At 42.4% G+C, this 12669-nt stretch overlaps 1 protein-coding gene across 3 annotated transcripts in view; it reads right to left on the bottom strand.

The window, feature by feature from the left end:
- Positions 1-12669, bottom strand: part of LOC137347154 (dyslexia-associated protein KIAA0319-like protein) — a 117666-nt gene that overhangs the window by 97970 nt on the left and 7027 nt on the right. The window lies entirely within an intron of this gene.

Raw genomic sequence — 12669 nt, 5'->3', positions numbered from 1 at the left:
ATGGTCTCTTGAAAACTGTTTCAAAACAGACCATTAATTCTCTATCACACATTTTTTCATACCCCTATTTATAATGGAAAAGACCCATGAAAACTCCTCACTGATTGCCCAATCCAGCCATCAGCTGGCACAATCTTGCCACTGGGTTCCCACAATTATCATAAAATGCTTTCTGAATTTTCAGTGTCCAAAACAACTAAAAAAAAAACCATATTTCACAATAACAATTTATTTAATCATTTGACGTGTTTTTTCTGTCTTTTAATGGCTCATGAAAATTTTTACTTGAAGGCCTTAGACTTGATATTTTTGCCAAAACTGTTACTGAAAGCTGAATTTGGATTGTGCAGCCCAAGTATAAAGTGCTCACCTAATTTTCTATGATCAATCAATACCAGTCAACTATACAGAGGAGTATTTTTCTTAAACTTTGAGCAGAAACAGCTAAAAGCTAATTACAATCATTTGAAGAAAAGTTTGAGCACAAATTTCAAAAGCTTTACTGAGGTAAAATTCATTTTGTGTTTTATTCTTTAAAAATGGGTGGTGAAAAAAGCAAATTCACTTTACGCATCTGCTATAGATTTTTCTTTATATTCTATAAACTTTAGAAAGTGAAAGATTGAGTACAGGAAAGGTACAGAAATGTCTCATCTAATGTTACTCCAATTATCAAAAAAATAATTGAGGATAGATAATTATAAGGTTACCATCCTGATCTTCTTGGAGAATTTATTTGGGTACCTCTGGACTAAAATGAGCACCACTATGCCACAGTCTAACAGATGACACTAGAACTCCGACTTCCAAAGTTCGCAAGATTGTCTTCAACAACTAAGGATGGGATTAAAGGTTGCTAAGGGACTGCTGCCCAACGAAAATGTGCATGAATAAACTTCATTTTGGACACTAAAGAAAGGTAAATCCAACCTAGATATTGTACATCTAAAAACATTTATCAGCTAAGAAATAATACTATTTGGAGCACCGATTAATCTAAATATATTTTCTTCATTTCTTTTTGATAAAAACATAAAATGGTTACAGCAAAGGAGGCGGCCATTTGGTCCATTGTGTCCGTGCCAACTCTTGCAAGAACTCAACTAATCCCACTCCCTTGTCCTTTCCCCGTAGCCCTGCAAAATTTTCTCTCTTCAGGTGCTTATCAAATTCCTTTTTGAAAGCCACGATTGAATCTTCCTCCAACACACTGAGGCAGTGCATTCCATATGCTAACCACTCATTAAGAAAAGTTCTTCCTCACGTCGCCATTGGTTTTTCTGCCAATGAGAAAATTTTTTGATATATTTTGGAATATTACTTGCAGATGGTGACGTAATTTAGTTTAGTTTAGAGATGCAGCACTGAAACAGGCCCTTCGGCCCACCGGGTCTGTGCCGACCATCAACCACCCATTTTATACTAATCCTACACTAATCCCATATTCCTACCACATCCCCACCTGTCCCTATATTTCCCTACCACCTACCTATACTAGGGGCAATTTATAATGGCCAATTTACCTACCAACCTGCAAGTCTTTTGGCTGTGGGAGGAAACCGGAGCAAACCCACGCAGACACAGGGAGAACTTGCAAACTCCACACAGGCAGTACCCAGAATTGAACCCGGGTCGCTGGAGCTGTGAGGCTGCAGTGCTAACCACTGCGCCGCCCTTATGAAATGGGCAAGCAATACACCTTTAGTAACTGGTTCCCCAATTATTTCACATGGAAGCCATTCTGACTGTTCCAAATTAAGACTAGGTAAATCCCCCTTTAAAACTGTTGTTGTCACAAAGATACTTCATCTACAAAGGATATACAAGGAACAAGGAAGCTGATGTGTCCAAACAGTTTTCTCTTTTGAACAGAAAGCCACTTTTAAATTTCTGCAGTGGAATATATTTTCTGTTCTCATACCTCATACATTCAGCCTCTGCAAAGTCAGGCAATTGGCAACAAAGCTTTGAAATCAGTCCTGCAAATCAACCATGCCTAAAATTGGCCTTTACCATAAAAATCTGAAAGTATTTACAGTGCTACTGCAAGAAAATATTTCAATGGGCTGGCCATTTTAACCCTTGCCTATACACCAGCAAAATATTTTACAACAATTGGAAGCACTGCAATTTTAATTTAGCAAGGGACAAATAAATAAAAAATGATTTCCTAATGTCAGTATTAAGAATCTGAGCAAAAAATTTCGGATTGCATTGTGACATTGGCAACCAGGCCAGGCTAACATTACACTGAGTCTATACACAAACAAGGGAACAATGGGATATCTCATAGTTTAGCCCACAAATGGGTTATAAAGAGCATATTCATGAACAGGGCTAGCTTTGCATCCCTTTCCTTTCTTTCCATTAACACAAATAAATTTGTCGTATTCATTAACTTAAACCTCTGCAAAAATAGAGACTTCAAACTGTCACACTCAATTGTGGGCAATGGCAAAAAAGCTAAAATTTATAAAACATTAGATTTTTCAGCAAACAAACTGGCTGGACAAAGTAATCTTGAAATTACATTTGCAGCACTGTGGCTGGCTGTACATAGAAACCCACTTATGCATTGTGGTGACCCACAAAGCACCAAGTAACAGAATTTGCAACTTCTGAGGCCCCACCTACCCTCTCGGGTGGACATAAGAGATTCCATTGCACTATTCAAAGAGCTAGGAGTTCTCCCAGTGTCCTAACTGATATCTATCCCTCAACCAACGTTATTTAAAAAAAAGGCCACTGTGCTGACTGTGGGACCCTGCTGTGCTCAAATTGGCTGTCGTATTTCTTACTTTACAACTATGACCACACTTTCAAACTGCATCGCTGGTGATAAAGCACTTTGGGGGCATCCTGTTTTCAGGAAAAGCACTATAAAAATCAAGTTTTTCTTCTTCCTCCTCCTCTTCCAAACAAACCTTTAAAAAACAAGTGACCTAATTCTACTGGACCAGTAAAACTGAATGAAAACCTTCTAATCCACATTTTAAAAATTTCCTCCCTTTATTGAGACAGCAAAATTTCCAGCATGAGATATTGCAAATTATTTTCCAAGCATGTTAATTTCTATGCAAATTTCTTTGTAATTACATGTTGAAAAAAAATGCCTTTTCACTTCACTTTTTATGGATACATGTTGATCACTCTCCAGCTCTGTCGGCCCTTCAGTTACTTTAGACTGATCTTTTGTCTGTCTCTCCAAACAGGAGCCTATTAAATAAAGCTACATTTCAGCAGTAAATTAAATTAAATAACATTTCTTATTTTTACTAGGCAATTGCGATCATCACACCTATAGTTACTGCGGAGAAGGAGATAAAGTTCTTTTCTAGAGCTCAGTCGGAAAAAGTTTTGAAAACCACCAGAATGGCAGAACATCTGCTGTGACTAGGGACACTGCACATACTTAGACTGCACAATCCAAATTCAGCTCACTGCAACACTGAACAAAGAACAATACAGCACAGGAACAGGCCATTCGACCCTCCAAGCCTGCGCCGATCTTGATGCCTGCCTAAACTAACACCTTCTGCACTTCCGAGGCCCATATCCCTCTATTACCTTCCTATTCATGTATTTGTGAAGATGTCTCTTAAACGTCGCTATCGTATCTGTTTCCACCACCTCCCCTGGCAACAAGTTCCAGGCACTCACCACCCTCTGTGTAAAAAACTTGCCTCGCACATCCCCTCTAAACTTTGCCCCTCGCACCTTAAACCTATGTCCCCCAGTAACTGACTCTTCCACCCTGGGAAAAAGCTTCTGACTATCCACTCTGTCCATGCCACTCATAACTTTGTAAACCTCTATCATGTCGCCCCTCCACCTCCGTCGTTCCAGTGAAAACAATCCGAGTTTTTCCAACCTCTCCTCATAGCTAATGCCCTCCAGACCAGGCAACATCCTGGTAAACCTCCTCTGTACCCTCTCCAAAGCCTCCACGTCCTTCTGGTAGTGTGGCGACCAGAATTGCATTCAATATTCCAAGTGTGGCCTAACTAAGGTTCTGTACAGCTGCAACATGACTTGCCAATTTTTATACTCTATGCCCTGACCGATGAAGGCAAGCATGCCGTATGCCTTCTTGACTACCTTATCCACCTGCGTTGCCACTTTGTGTGACCTGTGGACCTGTACGCCCAGATCTCTCTGCCTGTCAATACTCCTAAGGGTTCTGCCATTGACTGTATACCTCCCACCTGCATTAGACCTTCCAAAATGCATTACCCCACATTTGTCCGAATTAAACTCCATCTGCCATTTCTCCGCCCAAGTCTCCAACCGATCTATATCCTGCTGTATCCTCATCATTATCCGCAATTCCACCAACCTTTGTGTCGTCCGCAAACTTACTAATCAGACCAGCTACATTTTCCTCCAAATCATTTATATATACTACAAACAGCAAAGGTCCCAGCACTGATCCTTGCGGAACACCACTAGTCACATCCCTCCATTCAGAAAAACACCCATCCACCGATGCCCTCTGTCTTCTATGACCGAGCCAGTTCTGTATCCATCTTGCCAGCTCACCTCTGATCCCGTGTGACTTCATCTTTTGTACCAGTCTGCCATGCGGGACCTTGTCAAAGGCTTTACTAAAGTCCAAATGGATAACATCCACTGCCCTTCCTTCATCAATCACCTTCGTCACTTCCTCAAAAAACTCAATCACGTTAGTGAGACATGACCTCCCCTTCACAAAACCATGCTGTCTCTCGCTAATAAGTTTGTTTGTTTCCAAATAGGAGTAAATCCTGTCCTGAATAATCCTCTCTAATAATTTCTCTACCACTGACGTAAGGCTCACCGGCCTATAATTTCCTGGATTATCCTTGCTACCCTTCTTAAACAAAGCAACAACATTGGCTATTCTCCAGTCCTCTGGGACCTCACCTATCGCCAACGAGGATGCAAAAATTTCTGTCAAGGCCCCAGCAATTTCTTCCCTTGCCTCCCTCAGTATTCTAGGGTAGATCCCATCAGGCCCTGGGGACTTATCTACCTTAATGCTTTGCAAGACACCCAACACCTCCTCCTTTTTGATAATGAGATGACTGAGACTATCTGCACTCCCTTCCCTAGGCTCATCATCCACCAAGTCCTTCTCTTTGGTGAATACTGATGCAAAGTACTCATTTAGCACCTCGCCCATTTCCTCTGGCTCCACACATAGATTCCCATCTCCGTCCTTGAGTGGGCCAACCCTTTCCCTGGTTACCCTCTTGCTCTTTATATATGTATAAAAAGCCTTGGGATTTTCCTTAATCCTGTTTGCCAATGACTTTTCATGACCCCTTTTAGCCCTCCTAACTCCTTGCTTAAGTTCCTTCCTACTGTCTTTATATTCCTCAAGTGCTTCATCTGTTCCTAGCCTTCAAGCCCTTACAAATGCTTCCTTTTTCTTTTTGACTAGGCTCACAATATCCCGTGTTATCCAAGCTTCCTGAAACTTGCCAAGCTTGTCTTTCTTCCTCACAGGAACATGCTGGTCCTGCTCTGAGCAAATCTAAGTTTTCTTTTATTTTTTTATATTAGAAATTTCAGTAACTGAGCAAGATTTTCAGAAAGCATTTTCGTAATATTCAGTGCAAGATTATTCTACTCTCATTATAAAGTAGCAGCTATTGTGCCATACAGGTGCAACAGGAGCCAAGGCACCTTCAACAGCCACACAATACGAAAGCGTCTCAAGTTAATTCATGTGCATTTGTGTCAAGCGCGGCTCAGTTGGTAGCACTCTTGCCTCAGAGTCAGAAGGTTCTGGGTTCAAGTCCCACTCCATGATGTGAGCACAAAAATCTAGGCTGACACTCATGTGCAATGCTGAGGAATGCTGATGGAGTGCTGCACAGTTGGAAGTGCCATCTTACAGATGGGATGTTAAACCGAGGACCTATCTGCCCTTTCAGGTGAATGTAAAAGATTTTGAAGAGGAGCAGGAGTGTTACTCCCAGTGTCCTGTCCAATGTTTGTCCCTCAATCAACATTACTAAAAATGATTATGTGCTTATATTTACTGACTGTGGGAGTTTGTTGTGCATTGGCATGCTGCATTCCCTACAACAGTGACTACACATCAAAAGTACTTCATTGGCTGTAAAGCGCTTTGGGATGCCCTGTGGTCACGAAAGGTGCTATATTTATACTGTAACTGCCAGCAGCTCAAACTCAGTTGATTAACATTATGCTAATTCCAAGAGTCCTTCACTCTTTAAACAGAGCCCAAACCAATATTATTTGGAACATTGTGTGCAAGTGAAACTCATGGGTTGATCTTATTCATTTTTTGGTAAATATAATTTTGCCCGCAGCTAGGATCAAGATGGAGAGCAACGCATGACCGGGTCTGTCAACTGAATTACATGATTGGAACTGAAGTTCCATTTCGCTTTATTTTACCAAATGTGACAGTAGTCAGCACAGTCTGTAAATAGCACAGTATCCTCTCACAGTCTTCAACAATTATAATTTCAGCCTATTGTTAACTAATCAACCATTTATGACAAATTGTACTAATGGTATATTCTGTGAGTCACTATGAGTAATACAGGGGAGGCTAAAGTACTTGTCAAATAATTGTGAGTACTGAAAACCTTTGATATCTTAGGGTGAGTTAGTTTAAAAAGGTAAAGGTTGCATTTTTAACCTTGGGGATCTATCTCACAAGCTTTGCTCTTGTAGCTTGGTGGCATATAAACTACATTACACCATGTTCATTCCCAGCAATTCTAAATGCACCATTTATGTCTCCACACTGTGATTCAATCAGTAATTCAACCACCTAATTAATGAATTATCAAAATGAAAATTGGATACAGGATCGAGAACAGGGAAAACTTGAAATTTTATCCTAAACAAACATTAATGCATCTTCATTGCAATTTATTTAGCCCATTTTTAAAAAATGTTTCAGTAAGTTAATGCTGAGGCTGCATTCCCGCCCCCTTCTTTACACCAGTCCTCTCCAGTCAAAGTCCAGTTTCAGACCTCCTACATATTCTCTATTTAATGCTAATTTTGCTTGAGCTGGTTATTAGTAGAGGCTGAATTTGCCCTTCCCCCACCACCCCACAAAGTGGTGGTTCAGAGGAAGCACCTAATGTCCATTTAAAGCACCTCACTGGGAATTTGACATGGGAAAAGTAAAGACTTCACTTTGGCAGGATTTAAGCATAAATGAGCTGTGCCACACAAGCATACCACCTTTTGAGTAACTTACAGCTTCACAACACTAAGGTTTTCTCTTATGATCAGCGCAGTAATTCAAACCAGAAATGCCATTTAAGTACTGCAACAAACCTCCATTAACTGGCTACTGAACAAGATGAGATAAACAGAGTCAAGCTTCAGCCATTTTACAAATCTATTACAATTGGATAAAGAACTGAAATTTAGCCCATTATCAAACCAGAAAGAGATTAGCACTGCAGATGGGGAGGCGAAGGCGTAGTGGTATTATTGCTGGGCTAGTTACCCAGAGACCCAGAGTATTGATCTGGAGACATGTGTTTGAATCCCACCTCAGCAGAAGGTGGAATTTGAATTTAATTAATGTCTGGAATTAAAAGCTAGTCTAAAGATGGCCATGAAACCATTGTCGATTGTTGTAAAAACCCATCTGGTTCACGAATGTCCTTTAGGGAAGGAAATCTGCTGTCCTTACCTGATCTGGCCTACATGTGACTCCAGACCCAGAGCAATGTGGTTAAATCTTTCATGCCCTCTGAAATGGCCTAGCAAGCCACTCAGTTGTACCTAACCGCTACGAAGTCAATAAAAAGGAATGAAACCGGACGGACCACCCAGCATTGACCTAGGCACCGGAAACGACAACGACAAACCCAGCCCTGTCGACCCTGCAAAGTCCTCCTAACTAACATCTGGGGGCTTATGCCAAAGTTGGGAGAGCTGTCCCACAGACTAGTCAAGCAACAGCCTGACATAGTCATACTCACAGAATCATACCTTACAGACAATGTCCCAGACACTGCAATCACTATCCCTGGCTATGTCCTGTGCCACCGGCAGGACAGACCCACCAGAGGTGGCGGGACAGTGGTATACAGGAGGGAGGGAGTTGCCATGGGAGTCCTCAACATCGACTCTGGACCCCATGAAGTCATCACGTCAAACATGGGCAAGGTAACCTCCTACTGATTACCACCTACCGCCCTCCCTCAGCTGATGAGTCAGTACTCCTCCATGTTGAACAGCACTTGGAGGAAACACGGAAGGTGGCAAGGGCACAAAATGTACTCTGGGTGAGGGACTTCAAAGTCCATCACCAACAGTGGCTCAGTAGCACCACTACTGACCGAGCTGGCCGAGTCCTAAAGGACATAGCTGCTAGACTGGGTCTGTGGCAGGTGGTGAGAGAACCAAGAGGGAAAAACATACTTGACCTTGTTCTCACCAATCTGCCTGCTGCAGATACTTCTGTCCATGACTGTATTGGTAGGAGTGACCACTTCACAATCCTTGTGGAGACCAAGTCCCGCCTTCACATTGAGGATACCATCCATCGTATTGTGTGGCACTATCAACGTGCTAAATGGGATAGATTTCAAACAGATCTAGCAATGCAAAACTGGGCATCCATGAGGCGCTGTGGGCCATCAGCAGCAGCAGAATTGTACTCAACCACAATCTGTAACCTCATGGCCCGGCATAGCCCCCACTCCACCATTACAATCAAGCCAGGAGACCAACCCTGGTTCAATGAAGAGTGCAGGAGGGCATGCCAGGAGCAACACCTGGCATAGCTCAAAATGAGGTGTCAACCTGGTGAAGCTACAACCCAGGACTACTTGCATACCAAACTGCATAAGCAGCATGCAATAGACAGAGCTAAGCGATCCCATAACCAACGGATCAGATCTAAGCTCTGCAGTCCTGCCACGTCCAGCCATGAATGGTGGTGGACAATTAAACAACTAACTGGAGAAGGTGGCTCCACCAATATCCCCATCCTCAATGATGGGGGAGCCCAGCACATCAGTGCGAAAGATAAGACAGAAGTATTTGCAACAACCTTCAGCCAGAAGTGCTGGGCTGATGATCCATCTCGGCCCCCTCCTGAAGTCCCCAGCATTGCAGATGCCAGACTTCAGCCAATTCAATTCACTCTGCATGATATCAAGAAACGACTGAAGGCACTGGATACTACAAAGGCTATGGGTCCTGACAATATTCCAGCAATAGTACTGAAGACCTGTGCTCCAGAACTTGCCGCACCCCTAGCCAAGCTGTTCCAATATAGCTACAACACTGGCATCTACCCGGCAATGTGGAAAATTTCCCAGGTATGTCCTGTACACAAAAAGCAGCACAACCTGGCCAATTACCACCCCATCAGCCTACTCTCAATCATCAGTAAAGTGATGGAAGGTGTCATCAACAGTGCCATCAAGTGGCACTTGCTTAGCAATAACCTTCTCAGTGATACCCAGTTTGGGTTCCGACAGGGCCACTCAGCTCCTGACCTCATTACAGCCTTGGTTCAAACATGGACAAAAGAGCTGAACTCCAGAAGTGAGGTGAGAGTGACTGCCCTTGACATCAAAGCAGCCTTTGACCGAGTATGGCATCAAGGAGCCCTGGCAAAACTGGAGTCAATGGGAATCAGGGGGAAAGCTCTCTGCTGGTTAGAGTCATACCTAGTGCAAAGGAAGATGGTTGTGGTTGTTGGAGGTCAATCATCTCAGCTGCAGGACATCACTACAGGAGTTCCTCAGGGTAGTGTCGTAGGCCCAACCATCTTCAGCTGCTTCATCAATGACCTTCCTTCAATCATAAGGTCAGAAGTAGGGATGTTCGCTGATGATTGTACAATGTTCAGCACCATTCGTGACTCCTCAGATACTGAAGCAGTCCATGTAGAAATGCAGCAAGACCTGGACAATATCCAGGCTTGGGCTGATAAGTGGCAAGTAACATTCGCGCCACACAAGTGCCAGGCAATGACCATCTCCATCTCCCCTTAACATTCAATGGCATTACCATCGCTGAATCCCCCACTATCAACATCCTAGGGGATACCATTGACCAGAAACTAAACTGGAGCAGCCATATAAATACCGTGGCTACAAGAGCAGGTCAGAGGCTAGGAATCCTGCAGCGAGTAACTCACCTCCTGACTCCCCAAAGCCTGTCCACCATCTACAAGGCACAAGTCAGGAATGTGATGGAATACTCTCCACTTACCTGGATGGGTGCAGCTCCAACAACACTCAAGAAGCTGGACACCATTCAGGACAAAGCAGCCTGCTTGATTGGCACCCCATTCATAAACATTCACTCCCACCCCACCGATGCACAGTGGCAGCAGTGTGTACCATCTACAAGATGCACTGCAGCAATGCACCATGGCTCCTTAGACAGCACCTTCCAAATCCATGACCTCTACCACCTCGAAGGACAAGAACAGCAGATGCATGGGAACATCACCACCTGCAAGTTCCCATCCAAGTCACACACCAACCTGACTTGGAACTATATAGTCGTTCCTTCACTGTCATTGGGTCAAAATCCTGGGCGGCACAGTGGCGAGCACCGCAGCCTCACAGCTCCAGGGATCCAGGTTCGATTCTGGGTACTGCCTGTGTGGAGTTTGCAAGTTCTCCCTGTGACCGCATGGGTTTTCGCCGGGTGCTCCCGTTTCCTCCCACAGCCAAAGACTTGCAGGTTGATAGGTAAATTGGCCATTATGAATTGCCCCTAGTATAGGTAGGTGGTAGGGGGATATAGGGAAGGTGGGGATCTGGTAGGAATATGGGATTAGTGTAGGATTAGTATAAATGGAGTGGTTGATGGTCGGCACAGACTCGGTGGGCTGAAGGGCCTGTTTCAGTGTTGTATCTCTAAATAAAAAATAAATAAACTCCCTTTCTAACAGCACTGTGGGTGTATCTACCACACATGGACTGCAGCAGTTCAAGAAGGCAGCTCACCACCACCTTCTCAAGGGCAATTAGGGATGAGCAATAAATGCTGGCAAAGCCAGTGACACCTACTTCCCATGAATGAATAAAAAAAATGATCAACGTTATATTTGACGTCCTAAACTTTGAAACTTAATGTATTCCTTCCATATTTCTTCACACAGCACATGATGTGCAGCCCTAGCACAAGGGGTGAAACACAAAAATGATACAAAAAGCTCAGACGATCTCCAACTTGTTTAAATGTGATTAAAGGTTAAATATTTTGGTCATGCAGTAAATTGCAATTATTTCGCACCATTTACACAATGAATATTCCAATGCAGTTTACAGGGAATCAGAAGTCAAAGCAACAATAAGCGTTAAATAAGAGCAAAATACTACAGATGCAGGTCACAAACCTGAAACGTTAACTCTGCTTCTCTCTCCACAGATGCTGCCAGACCTGCTGAATATTTCCACCACTTCTTGTTTTAATAAGTGTAAAATATTTCTTAGAAATTAATTTCCTAATTTGCAAGTCAAATATACTGCTTATTCTATATTAACTTCATATTTGCAAACATGCACACTGAATTTATATGTAAGTACCAAACAGCTATCTTTCTGTGCCACATTGAACCTGGTTATTGATTACTATTCACGTTACTGGCTCGCTTTTCCAAAAAGCAAAATGAAGTATGATATGGCATAATTAATTTTAACCAGTTTCTATTATGTATCTTTTGAAAAAGTTCCAAAATTGCATATGTTGTACATGATCAAAGCAATTTTTAAGAAATTAGATTACAGGAAGTGCTCCCTTCCTTCAGTCTACACATCATTTGCAGAATAGTCTATCTTAAAGACAACTATAGGGATGTTAATTACTCAATAAACTCCATGTGAAAAGTTCACTTTACATTAACTGGTGAAACAAGAGTGTATTCTATATGTCTGCATCAAAAAAGCTTCTTTAGATTTTTCATCCATTGATCAAAACTAAACACTAAATGTTTCACATTGTAAACAATCTAAAATGATCCATTACGCCTCAGTTACAAATAAATTTGAGCCATTAACTGGTAAATACAATGAAATAATTTTGTGCAGCAATTACAAAGCAGTCAGCTTTAAGGAAAGAACTTAAACTGTTGCTTAGATGTTGAAACCGTAAAGGAACACAATTCCCTCACGTCAGCTTGGCTAAGTTGACCGCACTCACACCTTAGTCAGGAGGCTGCGGATTCATATCCCACTCCAGGATACTAGTAACTCATTTCACCTGATATTGCAGTACAGTACTGAAAGAAGACTGCATCGTCAGAAGTGCCATCTTTTTGGCGAGACCTTAAAAAGGAGAGTTCTCTGAGAGAGCAGGCCAACATTTATCCCTGAACCAACATCATTGCCTGTGTACATATTAGTTGCTGCATTTGCCTACATGAGCGTGAAAGCAATTATTTGATTGCAAAGCACGTTGGGATATCATGTGGAAATGAAAGGCGCTATAAAAAGGCAGCATCTTTTCTTTAAAGATAAAACCATGTACTATTGCAAACATTTTAAACATATTCCATCACATAGATCGCACATTAAAAGAAGTCCAATCGCACCTAGACACAGCAACTGCCTAACGCTTATTGCTCATCAATGTTTGAGACTTCTAACCATATCTGTTGCAACAACACTGATCGGATATTTTGTTCAGCTAGTTAATAACAGGTAAATGACCAGAGCA

This window comes from Heterodontus francisci, chromosome 31 (assembly GCF_036365525.1).
Source record: "Heterodontus francisci isolate sHetFra1 chromosome 31, sHetFra1.hap1, whole genome shotgun sequence".
Taxonomy (NCBI): domain Eukaryota; kingdom Metazoa; phylum Chordata; class Chondrichthyes; order Heterodontiformes; family Heterodontidae; genus Heterodontus; species Heterodontus francisci.
The sequence above is the reverse complement of the archived record's forward strand: the minus strand, read 5'-3'. Positions and strand labels throughout refer to the sequence as shown.